A 21,145-nucleotide genomic window follows, 5' to 3' on the forward strand; every position below is an offset into this window, starting at 1 on the left:
GAACATGTGGCGGGCAACATATAGATTAACAAAAATAGGCTGAGTATAAGAATAAGAGCTAGACAATGGTAGGCCTGAGCTAATGGCTGAGCAGTTTAAATAATATGTGACTATATATTTATTTTATAAGTGGGCTACGGAACTGCTGGGGCTTGACAAAACCTGGAGAGAAAAACTCTAACTACAACTAGCCTATTAGAAGTGTACTAACATAATACACTCCCTAAGCCAGTCATAGGCAGGATTACCTAACTGCTTTTAGAATTCCTTTAGCTTTGTATAAAAGGAGCCTGTGAGCTTCTCTTGGAGTCACCATTTTGCCTTTGTGTCAGATGTGCAGTCCCAGCATGCTGGAACTTTTTATTCTTGAGAATTAAATGCTCTTGTTGATTGCATATGTGTCTGGTGGTCTTCTGTGGAATTTCTCGTGGATCCTTACAGAAAGAATCTGTCATGCCCAGCATAGTAAACCAGTCAACTCCAGATGTTAGTAAGGGGAAAAAGAAGGGAACAAATTGTGACCTAAACAACCAACAAAATTACGGGAATTACTAAACATTTTTATAATAACTTTAAATGTGATCAATTTACCAATAAAGAGACACAAAAGGCTCACTAAATCTGAAAAAAACCCTAGATCCACTATTGTTTGCCTGAAAGAATCACAATTATGTTTTAAAAATTATTTGTATTAAACCTTCAAGAATTTCATATATTTTGATCATACTCTCCCTCCTCTAACTCCTCCCAGATTCACCCTCCAGTCTCCCTTCCACACAATTTCTATTCTAAAACAACAAAACAAACAAACAAACAAAGCAAAAAACAAAAACAGAAATAAGAACCCAAAATTGAGACCAATTTGTGCTACTGAAATATTCTTGGGTATGAAGCTATCTTCTGAAGTATGCTTGACTTACCAACGTTCATATCCTTAAAGAAAACAGACTTTCTTCTCTCCAAGCAGCCATTTATTGCAACTTGCTCCTCAGCTAGGGCTGAGACATTATGCCTACTTCACTCTACATGCTGGCATTTTGCCTGGCTTGAGCTTGCACAGGTCTTGCAAATGCCGTCACAACCACTTTGAGTTCATATGTGCAACTGCCCTGTTGTGTCCAGAAAACAATTACACTAATAGCTGTCTGCTACTTCTGGCTCTTACAATATTTCCAACCCACCTTCTGAAATAAGCTTTGAGTGCAGGTGTGTGATATAGATGTTCCAGTTAGATATGAGAACTTTCTGTTCTGCACCTTGACTAATTGTGAGTCTTTGTGTTAAACACCAAATACTGCTAACTGACCTATGGCTACAGGAATAAGTCTTAGGAGTCAGTTTAAAACTATGTCCCTTTTGCAGAATAATAGCACTGGGTTCCTCACTAGGGCCTATGAATTATCTATTCACAGGTTCATTTTTCTGATAATCATGCCAGGTACGGGTTCTGTGTTGTAGAACAGGCCTTAAGTCCAACCAGAAAATATTCGGTTACATTCATAACATTCACACCACTACTGCAACAGCAGGCATATCCTGCCAGGCCCAGCTACCATGGTTTAGAGCTAGACAATGAAGATTACTTTTGTCCTATGGTAGCATGTATACCGCCTTCTAACACTATAAAAGCTAGCCACTGGGGATGAAGCTTCCAGTTCAGTACCAACTTGATTTATCCATATTCTATGATTAAAGTATGTGGTGTCTTCGGCAGTGGGGTTTATCTTCAGTCTTTGGAGAGTAACCAAGGAAAGCAGCAATAACCTGTTACATTTAGAGGACCATAGCACTTCACTGACAAATAATTCCTAAAGAAGTAAGCCATTCCTGGCACTGGGCTTTTTGTTAGACTGTGATGTCTAGTAATTGTTCACTTGGTATTATTCATTGTGGTAACTTCATTTAAACTCTTTTTACATATAGATACACACAGAAAAACATATATACCTAAATATTCAAATCAGACATCTACAAATGAGAGAAAAAAATCAAAGTTTGTTGGGTCTGGGTTACCTGAGGCAGAATAATTGTTTCTAGCTCCATGGATTAGCCTACAAATTTCATAATTTTGTTTTCATCAACAACTGAATAGTATTCCAATGTGTAAATGTACCACATTTTCATTATCTATTCATGTACCACATCTTCATTATCTATTCATTATCTGATAGAGATCAAAGTTGTTTCCATTTTTGACTATTGTGAATAGAGCATTGCTGTCTAACAGTTCTCTCTGAGATTGGAACAATCTATCCTGCTCAGAAGCTTCTTCAGCAGGGAGGTAAACAACTCAAAATAGCTTCAGGAAGTCCATGAAACTGACCAGATTCATGACTAGGCCTCTCCCTCCAAAAGTAAACAAACCAAGTTTCTGAGAGTCATTCTCAGACAAAACAAGTTGCAAAGACTTTTCCAATAGTCTCAGATGAGCAAAAAGCTCCAAAGACAGTGAGAACAGACCAACCACCTGACCGAAGTAGAAACCAGTTGAGCTGCTTGGAAGAGGTTTAGACCAACTGAGGCACCTGAAAAAGACATTTTCCAACCTGTTTAGCTGCTGCAGGCTGTGCAGTGTGCTCCAGGTTTCCAGCTTTTATGAGCTGTCACCTGTGCTAGGGTGGGCTTTGGTGACACAGCTGTCTTTGAGTCATTTCTGTTTTTGTAAGTAACCACTCATGCATATTCCTGTAAATAACCCTAACAAAACTCCTTGGTTCACCAAGTTGGACATTGGTAGTATCCCTATACTTTGGTCTATCCATAGACTCCCTATCTGGGGTGAATAGATGTATGTTGCATCTCCCCTGGAAATGTTTTGTTACACAGCAAACAGAAATGAACATGAATAAGCAAGTATCTCTGTAGTAGATTTTAGAGCTCTGTATTATATTCAAGGTATCATCTCTTACTTCAAGGTCCATGATCTATTTGGAGGTGAGAGTTAAGAATCTTAAGTTAATTCTTCTACATATAAGTATACAGTTTTATTAGTACCAGTTGTTGGAAATGTCTTTTCTCCAGTATGTATTTTTAGCTTCTTTGTCAAAAAAAAAAATCAGGAAGTGTGAATTTATAACTGGGTCCTTAATTCTATTCCATTGATCAATGTATGCTTTTGTACCAATACTGTACTATATATTTTATTACTACAGCTCTATGGTATAACTTAAAATCTGGAATGCTTGTACTTTATCTTTTTTTAATCATTTGGGATTGTTTGTGTTATCCCTGGATTTTTGTGTTTCCAAATGAAATTTAATATTTTTTGTGCTTCTGTGAATAATTGCATTGGAGTCTTGATGGGGAAGGAACATAATTTTTAGTAAATAAGCTTACTGGGTGATAGTCAAAGGATGGAGATTTATCAACTGTGTGGAAGCTGAAAACAAACTTGTAGATGTAACCAACGGTCTTATTAAATAAGAAACACAGAGAAGATTCAGAGAAGAAAGCCAAGAGGTCAGAGCTAAGAGCCTCACCCTTCCTGATTCAGGGATCCTCTTCAGCCAAGAGAGCTCTCCGAAAAGGGGCCTACTTCCTGTGTGTATGTCTTTATATACTCTAGCTGTTCTGCCTTCTAATTGGTTGTAAACCCAAACATGTGACTGCCTCGTCACTGCCTGAATGTACCGCCCTCCAGGTCCTTAAAGGAGTGCGCCACCGCTGTCATGCACTTGCTATGGCTCTAATAGCTCTGACCCCCAGCAACTTTATTTATTAACATACAATTAAAATCACATTTCAGTACAAGTAAAATACCACCACACAAACTCAAGCAGCTATTCTGGTATTTGATAAAGTAGACTTCAGTCTAAAATCAGAAGAGATAAAGAAGCCAGCAGACATGAATGAAGGAGAGAATTCAACAATAAGTTATAATTAGAAGTATATAAATCAAATATTGAAGGTTTCTATCTTATATATAAAGCACTCATTGGTATGAATTGTCATACACCTATGATACAGTAATTGAGGGTAGCTTTATTTTTTTTTTTTGTAATTTTTTTTTTTTTGGTTTTTCAAGACAGGGTTTCTCTGTAGCTTTGGAGCCTGTCCTGGACAGGCTCTGTAGACCAGGCTGGCCTCAAACTCAAAGAGATCCACCTGCCTCTGCCTCCCGAGTGCTGGGATTACAGGCATGTGCCACCACCGCCTGGCTGAGGGTAGCTTTAATTCCCCACTGTCATCTCTAGACAAGTCATCTGAAATAAATATCAATGAAGAAATCTCAGAATAAATTCACATAGTAGACCAATCAGATTGAATATATATGTACATACTATTCTACCCGATACACATGACATACACATTCCTTACAGCAGACCATGAGACTATCTCTAGATTGTATTCTAGGCCACAAAAACAAGTCTTAACACATAGGGAATAATATAAACAAGTTCTTGTACCTTATTAGATAATGGTGAATTAGATCTAGAAATCAGTAACAAAAGTAAACAACACCACCAATTCTACAGATATGACATGCAGACTTGGCAACTGAACAACACACTCTTGAATGACAGGTAGACCATCAAAGAAGTCATGAAGGAAATTTTAAAATCTTAGAATCAAATTAAATTGAGAGAACACCTTACCAGAACCTTTGGGACACTACTAGAGCAGTTTTAAGAGGAAAGTTTATATGTAAAAATCCTTAAATTAAAAAGTTAAAAAGGGATAGTATGTACAAAATCCTAATGATGCTCTTCAAATTCTTAGAAAAACAAGAACAAGCCAAGCTCATGAGCAGCAGATGGCAAGAAACCAAGAAGAACAGGGCAGACATTATTGAAACAGAATGTAAAATAACAGTACATAGGACCAGAGTATTAGTTCTTTGAAAAAACAAAAAGGACAATATTGACAACTCCTAAGCATATGAACCCAAAGAAACATTTGACCTAAATTAGTAAAATTAGAAATGAAGGGGCACAATTACTATATGAGTACCTTTTGAATCATTCAGAAACTAGTGAGACAATAGACACTAAAAGCCACAGCAGCAGTATGCTGGACTTCAGTCAGTGCACTGTCCCTATGACAGTCTTCAGTGCCATTGTAAACCATTGATTGACAATGGTTTTCTCATTCTGTGCAATGTTCATGATAACACATACATATTGTATGCATGCATATGTGTTCTATCATACAATAGCCACAGCATGGATATCTTTTCTATGGTGGAATATTCTTTCAGTTATTTTTTTATTTTTTTATTTTTTTATTTTTTTTTGGTTTTTCGAGACAGGGTTTCTCTGTGTAGCTTTGCGCCTTTCCTGGAACTCGCTTTGGAGACCAGGCTGGCCTCGAACTCACAGAGATCCGCCTGGCTCTGCCTCCCGAGTGCTGGGATTAAAGGCGTGCGCCACCACCGCCCGGCTTCTTTCAGTTATTTATCATTACTGGCTTTTAAATTTTTTGCTTGTCTCTATTTCTTCATGTAAACATGTACTACTTCTCATAGACACTTCCCTGTTTTTCAGAGAACAGCATATTCTGAAGAACTTTAATGCAAAAGACATGTGGAAGGGTATCATATGATAACTTAGATGGAAAAATAGAAATATTTTTATATTATTCATAATGACATTTGGTGGTACAATTCAGCTTAGGCATTTCTTTGCATTGTGAGTCAGGATAGTGACAGTCCCATGAATGTCATCTCAGTAACTGTAAGAGATTTGATAGGCACACAAACAATTAGAGAATGCTTCATGACTTTCAAGGCCCATAAATATAGTGTCTAGACATTCTGACCCTGGTAATCAGGAGTGGGACTACAACTTCTTCATTTCTAAGCATGCCATTGGTCCATGTTCACCTTGAACAGTAAGAATTCAGAGCACCTAACAAACCTATAGTACCAATTGACTCCTATGCCGGGCTCTGTATCAGAGACACATTCATAATATTAAAAGTATAGATACTAGGATGTTAGAAGTCCTAAGGATTCAGCTATATCTACCACTTATGTTGATGGGATTTTTGACATGAGCCTTATATAAATCTGATGTTCCATTTTGTATAGGAATCATAACCCCTACTCTGACTTTATACCGCATGCATTTGAGTGGCAGCTTTGTCCACAGGACTGCAACACAGGAAAGGTTGGTATGCTACTTTGTGACTACATACAATATGCTTATAGATGCAGTTTTAACTTTCCATAATTTGTTTATTATTCTATTTTGCTTTTTATTATTTGTGTATGTCTGTATGTGGATATATGCAGCTGAGTATTCAGGTGCCCGTGGAGGTCAGAGGTGCAATCCTACTGGATCTGGAGTTACATGTGGTTGTGAGCCACTTGACATGGGTGCTAGCAACCAAAACTCAGGTACCAGCTGTTAACTGCTGAGCCCATCTCTACAATCTCCAATTTCCAAAATTACTGAAGTTTTCCTAAAATAAATACATTACAAACTGCATGTCTTCTAACTCTGCTAGTGTGATTATTTAGTACCCTAGTGACAAAATTTATTATTAAAATAGTTATCATGTTTGTAATTTTTTTCTTCCCTGGCTAACTTCTTATGTAGAAAACTGTAAGTTGACACTTTAGCTGACTATTCAAAATAGATAGAGGAATTATATTTGCATGAAGTCCAGGTTCAGCTCTGGTTATGAAACATCCTGAAGAAGTACCCAGATGAGCCAATTAAGTCAGGTTTTCATGAAAACTGAAAAAGATGTCAGTTTCTCAGCGGGTCAGTGTTCTTTGAAATGTCTGATGCCCAACATGTCACAGCACAGAATACTGGTTTGTCTTCTGCTGGGGACAGACCTAAGCAGCCAACATATGCCAACTGACCGTGCAGATCCAGCCCTTTTGTGACCAATATAATGACTATATCTACACTTGCTTGTATTTGAGAGCAGTAAGAGCTTGGCTTTTGAGTGTTAATAAGGCATGTCTAATTCCCACATACAAGCTGAAGGTTAAGCACACTAGTGTGTGGTGGGAGATTTCCATCTCTGGTGCAAATTTGCTTTCTACAGACACTCATGAGAAGCCTATGTAACTGTGATATGGAAGACAGTGAATGACAGCTCTGATGAACAGATTATCAGCTCCGTTGTAATGGGGCAATCATTACCTTTTACTGGAATGTTGTATAATCCATTCTGTTGAATTTTATTTCCTGTTACAAATGCTAGACTTTATACTGCAGAAGGCAGTATGACCTGGCTCCATATGGTAATTTCTTGGTGGTGAATCAAACCTTGATTTCTCTTAGATGCTTTGTGCATCATGATCCCTATTATGGTAACATGCTAAGCTAGCAGGTTGTACAAATGAACAGTGCAGCTGTGCGGGAATGATTACAAGATGAATAAGTCTGCTTCCTGGCAATAGGTAGATGTCTCCATTTTCCCTGCACTCTTGCTTTCTCCTTGGCCAGACTGCTCCCTTTCTCCTTGGCCCTAGGCACAGGCATTTATTCTTGTTGCTGTTAAATAAAAGCTATGAGCTAAGGTTCAACACCAAGCTCCCCTCCAGAAGCCTCTCAAGCTTGCTTTCCTCCCCACTGTAGCTGCCCTGCTCCTGGTGTCACCAGGCCACACTGAATTTCCTGTTTAGCGGTGACCATCCACAGGCAGGCTGGGGATCTTGCAATATTTCCCCCTTCCCCAGGCCTCTGCTGTCTGCTTCTTCCTGCTGTATTCCACTCCCTTTCCAACTGTCTTGGTTCTTTTTTTTTTTTTTTTCCCTCTCTCCCACGTTTCCAATAGAGGCTCTCGCAGGGTCAAAAGCATAATGTAATGGCTTACCTCCTATTTGATTTCAGGCCCAGTCCCTGGGGGGATACAGCATTATTACAGTCCCGGCTTGTAGCACCACAGGCTAATGGATCAATTCGGCCTTCAAAGTATCCTATGGCCTGTCGATATGAAATTCTAGCAATTACTGAAGTGGGAAGGCTAGGAAGCAGCTGAAAAACATTCCCTATTGATTGGCTCATTGCTCTAGCGTATGATGAACTTGTTTAAGAAAAATTGATCTGACAAATTGATTTTTTTTTTAAATCAGAGAATCTCATGAATGCAATTTAAGTCGCAATATTTCTTGCTTTGAAGAATGATTCTTCTTTATTTTTGTTCTGCTTTTTCCCTGCGAGGAACATTGATGAAGCAAACTGGCCACCACGAGTCTAGAACTCTGGGGCTCCCCAGCCTTCGCTCCTTCTGCCATCTAATAAAAGTTTCCTGTAGAAACCGAGTTTTAGTGGTGAATCTCCTCACCTCTGCATTCATCGGTCCTTTCACAGGCTTCCTTCATCAACTCTCTTTCTTTCTGGCTCACCCTTCAATTCCAAATTCAAGGTTTTTAGTTAAAGCTCACACCACCTGCTTTATCAAATGAATTTTCACACAGGGAACAAACAGACTTTGGAAACTGAGACTTTTAATGATTGTCCAAGGCAGTTCTGTCATTTGACATGATCGTGAACAGCTTCAGCGATGGAGACAGATTACAGACAGAGGCACTTTCTGGGCAGTGAACATGTACTATTTGTGTGGTGATATTGTGTTCCCCAAAATATTGTGCACCTTAATAAACTTATCTGGGGTCAGAGAACAGAACAGCCACTAGATACAGAGGCCAGAAAATGGTGGCACACACACCCTTGATTCTAGTACCCAAAGGCAGAGATCCATCCGGATCTCTGTGAGTTCAAAGCCACACTGGCAACAGGCATGGTGATTCAAGCCTTTAATCCCAGGAAGTGATGGCAGATAGCAGAAAGGTATATAAGGTGTGAAAACCAGGAACTAGAGCTGGTTAAGCTTTTAGGCTTTTAGTAGCAGTTCAGCTGAGATCCATTTGGATGAGAACTCAGAGGCTTCCAGTCTGAGGAAACAGGATCAGCAGAGAAGTTGGCAAGGTGAGGTAGCTGTAGCTGGTTCTGCTTCTCTGATCTTTCAGTGTTCTCCCCAATAACTGGCACCAGGTTTGTTTTTATTAATAAGACCTTTTAAGATTTGTGCTATATACCTCTGCTTGGACAGTTATTTTGTGTCAAAATTCTTGCAAAATTATTTTTGAAAACATATTTAATATTTATATTTTTGCAAAACTGTGACACTATATAAATAACTTGTTTCCCTCGTTTTTCTTACATTTTTTAATATTTTATTGATTCTTTGGGAATTTCACATCATGTACCCCATCACTCTCACTTCCCAGTCCTTCCATGTCTTCCCCCCACCCTTATAACCCCCCAAAAATTGTTAAAAAAATAGAAAAAGTCCAGTTTGTGCTATCCATATACTCACTGGGGCATGGTCAAACTTTCAGTGGTCTGCCCTTTAAACAGAACTGAGTCCTTCCCCTCCCACCAGAAGTCATCAATAGTGGAGAGCTATACTTCAGCATCCTCATATTATTTCTTAAATGTTTTAATTTGTATTCTTATTGAAGTTAGTTCTTTGACAATTTCACAGACTTAATACACTCTGTTTACTCTCTCCCTCATGCTCTCTTTTTGTTCCTTCCTACCTGTATACCTCTCTTCCTCCTTATCCAGACTGGAAACATTGGGTTTTATTTTGTGACCCGCTTATTTAACCAGGGCACCTGTCTGACCACTGGATTAGCACTATCTTTTGGAGTCTGGTGAGGTCACCCAAGTACACACCGGATCTTGCCTGCTTCTTAAATCCTCCTTTGCACCATCTCTATTAGCAGTGGTTCTCAACCTTCCTAATCCTGTGACCCCCTCAAAAATGAAATTATTTCATAACTGTAATTTTCATTGCTGTTTCATAATCTGTGTTTTCTGATGGTCTTAGGCAACCCCTGTGAAAGGGTCATTTGACCCCCAAGGGGTTAGGACCCACAAGTTGAACCACTGTCAGTAGGGTGACTCCTAACTTTTTACCTAATTTGACCAACATTAACCTATGGACTAGATCAGTGGATTCTAGAAACAGATTCTGATCAGTTTCATGTCAGGAGTTTCCCAAACTACAGATTCTTGGGCATAATGTAAGAAATCTGATACAGAATCAGAACATGAAACTTAAGAAATTTCAATTATGAAAGCTCCCTTGTTAAATCCAATGACCACCCATAGGATAAAAAGATAGGAGAAAAAGATGGCTGTCCCTCCATATCCAAATATATAATTTATTCTTGTAAAATTCAGTATTAAAAATGATAAGGAATGGGAAAAAACAAGACAAAGCAAAACAGAATGTTACCTCTACTTTCCTAGATTTTGTAGATGGGTCTCTTTTAACAGACAAAAGATAAACAAGAGAAAAATGAATGTATTACAACACAGTGCTCCTAGAAGTACAAGCTCAATGATCTGAGAGGTTTGGTTCTAACATGGGTCTTATCTAGCATTGTAGCAAAGATTAGTAAGTGTAAGGAGAAACATCAGGACAAAGGGGAGGTATTTAGGCTTTTATGGCTAGCAAACTATAAGGAAATGAACAGGAGAGAAGACTTACTTTAGTGAGGTTTCTTGTGCCTTCTTTGGGCTGATAAGTGTCTACAGTGATTAAGGGCCTCTGTAGTCAGAAGATTTCCTGTGTCCCTGCCTGCCAGCGGTAAGTACAAATCTCTCACATTTGTGCCCCCAAAGTAAACACACAGAGGCTTAATGGCCATGGCTCAAGCTTTTTGCTAGCTAGCTCTTATATCTTAAATTAACTCATTTCTATTAATCCATAGGTTGCCACGTGTCCATGGCTTACTGGTCTGCTGGCATGTTGTTCCTTTGGTAGTGGTTGGGGTCTCTGCTTTACCTCCCCTTTTTCTTTGGTTTGGATTTTCCACCTGCCTCTAAGCTGCCTTACCATAGGCCAAATAGCTTTATTTATCAACCAGTCAGAGCAACATATTTTCACAGCATACAGAAAAACATTTCCCCATCACTTCCCCCTTTTTTGCTTGAACATATTGTATAATTATTATAACTATTGTATATAGTTTTTCTTATATTAGTTATAACTTTTTTACTTTTTATTAGACAAAAAAGGGGAAATGAGGTGATATTTTAGTTATATGTTAATAAGTAAAGCTTGCCTGCAGTCAGGGGGAAAAGGCCAGCCATTTTAAGTAGTCAGGCAACAAGAAGTCAGGCAGCACACGCCCTTAATCCCTTAGCAGGCAGGATCTCTGTGTGTTCAAGGCTACACTAGGGAATAGAGCCAAGCATGGTGACACATGCCTTTAATACCAGTACCAACCATAGAGGCCTGGAGGTCTGTACAGACAGACAGAAAGTGACAGAGCTATGTAGGAAGAGAAAGTAAGGTAGCTGGGCTAAGAGAGCCAATGAGAGGGCAGAACAGCAAGGCAATAAAGGCATGGGAAGACAGGAAGTAGCTTCATTTGGAAGCTGCAGAGTAGGTAAGGTAAGGTTGGCTGTTTGCTTTCCCTATTTCCCTGATCTAAGGCTTTCACCTCTATATTTGGCTCTGTGTTTTTTATTTAATAAGACCATTTAGAAATTTGTCTACAGGCCTCTTTAAGATTTCTTCAGACAGCAATGGGATATTACCTTAAAAGTGGAAATTTGTATCCTAGGGTGTATAGAAGGCTTTAGTGGCATCATTTGCTATTACTCTATTGTTTCAACTAAAAACATTTCTGCTAATGTGGCATTTTGGTGGAGGTACATCCTAATCTCCTGTAGCACCTTTAATTGGGATGTGTTTGCAATGAACAAATAGTTGACTAGATAAAACTGGTTGTGCTCATGCTAAAATAAAGTAAGAGACAGAATACAGAGCAGCTTCAAGTGAAGAATGTGCCGAGGGTACAGGAAATGCATCTGGTTCATTTTAGAATTAAGTTTAGAAGAGCAGCATAGAAGGGCTTCGAACTTGCATTCCAAATGAAAAAGAGATAGGACTCAAGATTGTGAAGCTGTCTCAAACTAAAGGCCATGCTCAGCTGTTCTTCTGTCTCTCAGGAAAGAATTTGTTACCTATGTGAACAGCAAACCAGACCTACCCAAGACCATTAGCACAGACCTCAAGAACTGTGTCCTGTGTCCTTTGTAGCTTTTTAAAAAAAAATTTAAATTCATTTTTATATACCAACCACAGATTCCTCTCTCATCCCTCCTCCTGATCCCCCTCCCCAAACGTTCCAGTCTGGTCCACCCCCCATCCCTTCCTCCAAAAGGGTAAGCCCACCCATGGGGATACAGCAAATCTGGTACTTTCAGTTGAGATGGGACCAAGGCACTCCCCGCTGTATCAAGGGTGAGCAAGGCATCCCACCATAGGTAATGGGCTCCAGAAAGCCTGCTCATGCACCAGGGATAGATCCTGATCCCACTGCCAGGGGCCCCTGAAACAGACCAATCTACACAACTGTCTCCCTTACGCAGAGGCCCTAGTCCAGTCCCATGAAGGTTGCACAGCTGTCGGTCTTTCCTAAGTCTCACAGAAAATATTCTCCAGTCATTAAAGGGAAAGGAAACATGGGTTATCTATGCCAGAACATATCCAGGAAGTCTGCCTACGGGATGACTTCATTACCTTAAGATCTGCTTCCAAGAGTGAGATTGTTGCTACATACTCAGTAAATTTGTATAAAATAAAAGATGGGTAAAAAGAATGTGTAGCTTAGAGTTTTCCTGCCTGGCCCACAGTCAGGACAAATCTCTCACCCGCCAGTTCCACAGCCACTCAGACCCGACCAAGTAAACACAGAGACTTATATTGGTTACAAACTGTATGGCCGTGGCAGGCTTCTTGCTAACTGTTCTTACAGCCTAAATTAATCCATTTCTATTAATCTATACCTTGCCACGTGGCTTGTGGCTTACCGGTACTTTACATCTTTCTTGTCCTGATGGCGGCTGGCAGTGTCTCTTTACTCAGCTTCCTGTTCTCTCAATTCTCCTCTCTGTTAGTCCCGCCTATACTTCCTGCCTGGCCACTGACCAATCAGTGATTTATTCATTGACCAATCAGCAACACATTTGACATACAGACCATCCCACAACAAGAATGCGAGTCATTTAGACCGGAAATGTACCTTGGGCTTGGAACATAATCTAAGTTTTAGAACAGTGGTTCTCAACCTTCCTAATGCCCTTTAACACAGTTTCTTATGTTGTGGTGACTCCCAATGAAAAAATTATTTTTACTACTACTTCATAACTGTAATTGTGCTACTGTTATGAAGCATAATGTAAATATTTTTGGAAGTAGAGGTTTTGCAAAGTGGTCACGACCTACAGTTTGAGAACCACTGTTTTAGAGCAGCGTAGTAAATTCCACCTTTAACCACTTAATTGTTCCCTGTTCTTCCTTTTCTCCTGGGCTTCTGCAGGGAAGACTAGAGAATTTGTCTCAACAGTCCCAAGACTTGGTTGTACTTTGTTGATTACCTGGGAGCTTTCCCAAGCTGCTTCCAGAAAGCATCCTTGTGCTGGGGGTAGTCCTGCCCACTGCTCCTGCTTTCCTGTGGATTCTAAGTGGTGCCTAATCCTAGTCATGGTTCTAAACCAACACCCCCCCAACCCCACCCCCCGTTTATTCACGTCCGAAGGTAACAAATTGAAATTTAGCCCCAATGTGAAACATTTCAATTTTCTGCGTCTGTACTTGGGGATTTCTGAACACAATGGATCACAACAGAGAAAGGAGCGAGATGCTGCTTGTCAAATCTCCTGTGAAAACAAAGACCTCCTGTTTCAAGTTACTTCTCAGATAGTCTGTGCTTCTCTTTAGGGCTCAGCTCTGCTTTCAACAAAATTGTTAATTATAGATCATAATAAGCTGTTAGGAGCAACACACACACACACATAATTTGAAAGTGAAATGAGGCAGAGTACATAGATAAAGAGACTGTTTGCTTAAGAGGTGATTAACAGCCGCAAAACAAGCAAACTGATACTTGAACCTGAGAGAAATGATCCCCATTCGGAATTGCTCCACTCACTGCTTGTTTGTTCCTGGCAGCCTCATGCAAAGGTAACCGTCTGCTGCTGCCAGCCGTTTCTCTCTGCGTGACGAAGGCAGAGCAGGGTCTGTGCCGTCTCAGAACTAAGATGATATTAAAAGAATAGGTTGTCAGGAGGCATAAAGAAAGAGAAGCATCTCGATTTCTCAGAGGAGCACAGCTGAGATTTAAACTGCTCTGAGCTGTGATAAATTATAAGGGTTTAAAACCACCACAGTCACGGCGTGAACAAAACAGTTGCCTGGGGTAATTATGCCTTTTGGTTTCCTTTACTTTCAAGTTGTTTCCCTTTGTAAATGTTGCGCTCCGGCACTGCATGTGCTGGGGCAGTGTTAATCTCAGTGTGGAAAGCTTTAAGATCACGGAAGCTCAGAAATACGGTTCAGACCAACTCAGATGTGAGCACTAACACTTCATCAAGATATCTGATGACAATAGTTTCTGTCTGAAATGGGTGGGCCTCTAACTTTATCCTCCGCTCTCCATGACATGTTTGTTTGGGTGAGCAGGTTACTTGGTCCTTTTGTGCTCTGTGTTGGAGTTCCCAGAACGGGAACTGTGTCTTGAATAGGTATCAGTTACAGAACTATATAAACAGACATGTGACAAGGTTAGATTGCACCACTCAAATAGGAAACTAACAGGAAATCCATGGCTTTTGACTTTATTTTGCTTACAATGCATTTGGATCTCAAAGTCTGCTGCTTGCTGAAGCTGGGCAAGGTCCTATTCCTAGTTGGTGTTTACCAGAGGCAGAATGGTTAATAGCCTGCCAAGGTCCCACCCCTTGGCACCCACCCAATTCAAGGAGTGGTGGCATAGCAACCACACTGCTCCAACCCACCCACCTAAGTCATGCCACCTTTGTAGATTTCCAAGATGCAAGGATTTATCTGGTGACCTGAGTGAGAAAGAGGAAACGGGCAACTTAGATACCACCACAGAAGCTTTTCAGGACCCCTGGGCTGCCTGGGATGAGGAGCTATTCTTTTTGTGGACAGTGGGTGATTTCTAGACTCTTTGAGGAAAAAGTCAATGAGACTGGTACATGAAGCCTTGTTCATGGTAAAAGTGAGCACACATTGAGGTTATGAACACTGTTATATTCAAGTCATTGTATTATTGCTTCCATTAACATGGACAGATAAGCCATGAGCCTAACAGGCTTTTACCCCCTCACCACTTTACTAAAGAGGGAAAGAGGACAGGGAGTGGACGTCTAACTTGTCAAGGAAATGAATCATGGAGCTGGATTGGATTGAGGCAAATTTGACCCCTGATAAGTCATCATTGACCCCTAAATTATGTGGTGGCAAGGACTCAAACCCTTCTTTCTCTCTGTTCTCTCAAACTCTGGCATGATAGTCAGGCCTGGTTTACTCTTTGTCCCTTCTAGCCTGACTTCTCTCAGCCTCACTCAGAACAAAGTGAGGATAACCAAGCATCCTGACACTGGTCTCTTCTCCTTCAGGGGCCTCCAGTCTCTGCTAGAGAGTGAATCTTGATTTGATATTGTGTCTTCCTGTGCTTTGGTTTGTAAAGTGTTGGGATATATGACTTTGCTCAGGAGTGGAGTCCTTAAGGGGCCTAAGCAACAGGTACCTTATAACTTCCTCAGATGATGTCATAATGCATCCTGTCCCAAGGACTGAAGATGAGCCTCCTGCTAGCTATAAACGTTACAATAGACCAGGGGATTTTAAAAATAAAGGAAGACTGCAGCTGGATCTGATAGTGTATAAGCCAAAAGCAAGGAGAGGATGTGAAGTCTGAGAGGGTTACAGGGATATTAGAGAGGCTGAGAATCCTATACATGCAGTTTGACTTTCAAATTGATGGAGATGATGATTTGCTCAGACAATGCTTTTTATTCAGCATAACCTACAAGATACAAGATTGTGTATGTACTAAGCTTTTGTGGGATTGCTAAGTCAGGGTGGATATTTTTATCATCCTCTGAAGTTTAACTCTTTGATGAAGATGCCCCGGTGCATTCTACACTATCATCACAGAAGGAGCTGGCCTGGTTTGCATGTAAGACAATTTACTGTTTATCTCTCTTTTCAGTTTATTTCTCTGGCTATTTTGAGTCAACTTTTGCTTCATTCTGCTTTTTCCTGTTACTAATGAGCCACTCTGGGTGAAAGCTGGTCATATCTAAGGGCCTCTGGGAGCAGCAGAAAAAACTGAAGGTCTGTCTACACAAAAGTCCCATGATGCTGACCATTGATCCGATGACCACATGGGCCCAATAAACAAAGCAAATCTCTCCTGCTTGCCTTCCCTCTGTGGCTTTTGGGCCTCTGCGTTTACATTTCCCTTGACAGTTACCAGTGACACCAAAAGTTGTCTTCATTACAACTCTGACTCATAATCCAATTAATGACATCAAGAAGTGAGATGTGGTCCCTAGATCCAGCTGTCTGTTGAAAACAAGTCCAGTCCTGTTCAGAACAGTAATGGATGATGCTCAGGAGAGGATGACTCAGAATCTCTTGTGTTAACTGAGGGGAGGGGCCCAAAATAGTGTGTTCTCTCTCTCTCTCTCTCTCTCTCTCTCTCTCTCTCTCTCTCTCGTGTGTGTGTGTGTGTGTGTGTGTGTGTGTGTGTGTGTGTGTGTGTGTGTATGTGTATGTGTGTGTAGTTTGTCTCTGGACTGAGTGGCAGAGGAGGAGTGTCTTTCATTCATCCCCTGACTTCCAAGAATACCTGCCACATCTACCCAGGACATTTTAGATGTAATGACAACATACTGTCACCTTATTTATGATCTGAGTTTCTTTGGGTGACTCTCCTTGTTTGCATTCACAAGACACTTGTTCCCCTAGGCTTGTACTTGGCTGGTTGACTTGTGCCTCTCCTTACAACACTGTCATGGAATTGTGGGTTAAAGATTAGTAATACATACTCCTGTTCCAACATTTATGTAGAGATTATTATATTTTGTTAATTGAGATATGTTCACCTTTTGGTTTGGAGTCACCAGCAAGGCTGTCCATTATACTGGCACAAACACTTGAATCAATACATAGAATTATACAAACAGATGTAGAGTGACTGAGTAGCTAGGATCTATCTTTTACTTTATCCCTCTTATTGTACATTACAAGTTGGCCTGAAACTAGCTACATGGCCCAGTAGCAACTAATGATTGCCTAATAAGACATTCCCACTGATGTGATCATATGAATATCATGTGAGTAACTGTAGTGGTTTGAAAGTAAATGGCCTCCATGGGCTCATAGGGAGTGGCACTATTAGGAGGTGTGGCCTTGTTACAGGAAATGTGTCATTGGGGGTGGGCTTTAAGGTTTCAGAAGTTCAAGCAAGGCCCAGTGTGTCACTGTTTCATCCTGCTGCCTGTGGATCCAGATGCAGAACTCTCAGCTACCTCTCCACCACCATGTCTGGCTGAATGCCACAATGCTTCCTTCCATGATGATAATGGACTAAACTTCTAAAGTGTAAGCCAGCTCAAATTAAATATTTTTCTTTGTAAGAGTTGTTGTGGTCATGGTGTCTCTTCATAGCAATAAAACTCAAACTAAGACAGTAACTAATCACTGTTTGATTGTATTTAAGTCCTGCTCCACAAGGTGAAACTCATACCTGGCACTATTATTTGGCCAAGAACCTGTGGCTAGTTAGGTCATAGGCTGTAGGGGAGACCCTACTACTATTATGTTGCTAAATGGACATAATATCAAATTGACTCCTAATGACTTAATGTTATATACATAGATCAATGCATCTATCAATCTTCATCTGAGAAACTTCTATTTAAAGTAGTATAGACAGTAATAAACGCAGAGATTTACCACTGGCCAAGGTTCAGAGAACAAGAGACTATGGGGTGCTTATCTCCAAATAGGATATTTCTATCACAAATCCTCCTCCCAAAGCTCAGGGATCATTGCAAGAGAGGTGATGGCCAGAGTATAAAAGCCAGAGGTGATTGATTAATATAAGGAAAGTGTATCTTTTGGACATAGAAGGGCAGCTGCACATATGAATTCACAGAGGATATGACAGCACACACAATATCTGTGCATGCTTAAGCCGTGCTAAATCCTAACATAGAAAGGGGAGGTGGTCATGAAATCCTACCCCTAGTTGAAAATGCATGGATTAATAGATTCTGGGACAGGAAAATCCAGTTTTCCTTAAAAGTGTAGCCACTGAGTACATACTCCAGGGTAAAACTACACATCTAAAATTATACAGACAGCACAAATTGGAGTTGATAGGTATTTTGGAATCAATCTCCCCCAAGACCCAGCTATACCACTCTTGGGCATATACCCAAGGAATGCTCAATCATACCACAAGGGCACATGCTCAGCTACGTTCATAGCAGCATTGTTTGTAATAGCCAGAACCTGGAAACAACCTAGATGCCCTTCAACTGAAGAATGGATAAACAAAATGTGGTACATATACACAATGGAGTACTACTCAGCAGAGAAAAACAATGACATCGTGAGGTTTGCAGACAAATGGATGGATCTAGAAAAAATCATCCTGAGTGAGGTAACCCAGACTCAGAAAGACAAACATGGTATGTACTCACAACTCATAGGAGGATACTAGATATAAAACAAAGATGACTAGACTGCTACTCACAACTCCAGGGAGGCTACCTAGAAAACAGGACCCTAAGAAAGACACAGGGATTGCCCACTGACAGAGAAATGGATGAGAACTACATGAGCAAACTGTACATGAGGGGGGTGGTGATGAAAGGCAAGGGTCAAGGGAAAGAGAGCTTAGGGGAGTGGGAGATCCCAGCTGGATCAAGAGGGAGAGGGAGAACAAGGAAAGAGAGACCATGATAAATGAAGACCCAATGGGAATAGAAAGAAGCAAAGTGCTAGAGAGGTCCCCAGAAATCCACAAAGATACCTCCACAATAGATTACTGGCAAAGGTCGAGAGACAGCCCAAACTGACCTACTCTGGTGATAGGATGGCCAAACACCCTAACTGTCATGCTAGAAATCTCATCCAATGACTGATGGAAACAGATGCAGAGATCCACAGCCAGGCCCTAGCTGGAGCTCCAGGAATCCAATCGTCGAGAAAGAGGAGGGATTGTATGAGCGAGAATTGTTGAGACCAAGACTGGAAAAAGCACAGGGACAAATAGCCAAATGGATGGAAACACATGAGTTATGAACCAATAGCTGAGGAGCCCCCAACTGGATCAGGCCTTCTGGATAAGTGAGACAGTTGATTAGCTTGATTTGTTTGGGAGGCACCCAGGCAGTGGTACTGGGACCTGTCATTAGTGCATGAGCGGGCTGTTTGGAACCTGGGGCTTATGCAGGGATACTTTGCTCAGCCTGGGAGGAGGGGACTGGACCTGCCTGGACTGAATCTACCAGGTTGAGCTGAATCCCCAGGGGAGTCTTTGCCCTGGAGGGAACGGGGGGGGGGGGGGTGGCCTGGGAGGAAGGCGGAGGGGGGAGATGGGAGGAGAGGGGAATACATGGCTAATATGTAAAATTAAATTAAATTATAAAATAAAAACAACAACAATAGATTCACAAAAAAAAGAAAGAGGACTTTAAGTTGGGTGGGTGGGGAAGAGACGGGCAGATTTGGGAGGCGTTGGGGGGGGATGAACATTATACAATAATCCGAAAATAAATGTTTTAAAAGACTCCTTTACTAATCAAATTTAGACCCATTTTAGAAACACAGAGGAAAGCAACATTCCCTGTCAGTTCTGTGCAGAACAAGGTTTTCATAGTCTTTAACCCCATAGCAGCACTCTTATCTGGAAATGAGAATCCTATTTTTCATGAGTATTGTTTTTCACTTGGAAGGAAGGAAGAAGAAAATGGAATGCTTCACTCTGGAAGGAAGACAGACTCTACAGGCTTCTCTCACTAACACCAATCTCTTCATGTTACTTTGGAGTTTTTATAATCTAAACCTACACATTTACAAGGGTCTTTCAGAAGAGGGGAGGCAGATTCCTGAAGTACCTGGAAAGTGCACTGTGCTTCCTTCTGTACCTTCTCCTAGTGTACTGATGGACTACTGCCCTTGCCTGGCTTATGGTTCCTGACAAGAACATAGCCTGTGTTGATCAGCAGCAGTTGGATAAGGAGCACCCTTCCCAAGGGGTCTTTATTATGTCTCAGCTGAATAAGGTTTGATAGTGGCTTAGAAAACAGAAAATCTCTTGTTGTTTCTATTGAACTCATCTTCACAGGAACTGTCATGGTCCCTTCTCTTCTCCTCAACCCAATCCCAGTTCCTCCTCCTCCTCCTGCCTCCCCACTCAGCTTCTCTGTTTCCTTTCTTCTTCAACTTCCCTCTCCTCTGTGATTCTCAGTCATCATACTTCCAAAATATGACAAACAATGTATAATATTTCCATAGCTCAAAACACAGGGAGTTGGTCCAAGAAATAAAAGAGAAAATTTTATTTGGGTGAGCTTGGGTTTCATGGGAACAGTTTGATGTTGTAAGAAGTCAGGTGGAAGAGAGGAAGATTGAGAGATGGGGCTGCCAACACATCTTCTCCATGACACGTGCCCAGCAAGTGGGGTAACTATTTAGCAGAAGTGACTCTTCACCTATTTTTACTTATGGGATTGTTGTGAGTGAGAAATAGACATCAGTACAAGGTTTGACCACAGTCAAATTTTGAGTGCCTAGTCCAAGGGCTAGTGTTCTGTGTACCTCCTGCTGGCTTTCTTTCTCCTAGTTATCAACTTAATGGGTATACATCCTTAGGAGATAAGCTTATGCCAGTTATTGCATTTGTTGATATATTTCCAGTGATACAGAAACACTAGTGGTAACTACACTGGGGCAGCCTGCATCAAACAAGGTTCTAGATTTGATAGTAAGACCCAGGACTGAGAATTAACCTCTCTATGAGCTACTTAGTGTCTCTGGGTGATCCTCATCTTATTAGATTAAAATCAAAGAACTAGATTAACACGTCATCATCCATTTTTGTGTTCGTGATTTTAATCTATTTATTACACACATGGGAGAAAAAGGAGAGTGAGAGGCAAAATATGCCCCAACTGATTAGTTTAATCAATGCACCATACAAGAGAATATCTGGGAGAAATAAGTGCTGTGTTTAGACTCATTAGAATAATATAGGTAGATAACCTGAGGTACTTCTTTGTGAAAGAATAGGATAGTGCTCTCATAAAATAGCCCTTTGCTGTGAGTAATTAGTTCT

General features: G+C 40.7%; 1 long non-coding RNA gene across 1 annotated transcript in view; it reads right to left on the reverse strand.

The window, feature by feature from the left end:
* Nucleotides 1–14,030, reverse strand: part of LOC128097633 (uncharacterized) — a 109,777-nt gene extending 95,747 nt beyond the window's left edge. Inside the window, exon 1 of the long non-coding RNA XR_008213922.1 lies at nucleotides 13,877–14,030. This is a non-coding gene — a long non-coding RNA (uncharacterized LOC128097633). The remainder of the gene's footprint in view (nucleotides 1–13,876) is intronic.
* Nucleotides 14,031–21,145: the final 7,115 nt, after the last annotated feature.

The sequence above is a fragment of the Peromyscus californicus genome, unplaced genomic scaffold (assembly GCF_007827085.1).
Source record: "Peromyscus californicus insignis strain IS unplaced genomic scaffold, ASM782708v3 Scaffold_5__1_contigs__length_169319896, whole genome shotgun sequence".
In the NCBI taxonomy this organism is placed as follows: Eukaryota; Metazoa; Chordata; class Mammalia; order Rodentia; family Cricetidae; genus Peromyscus; species Peromyscus californicus.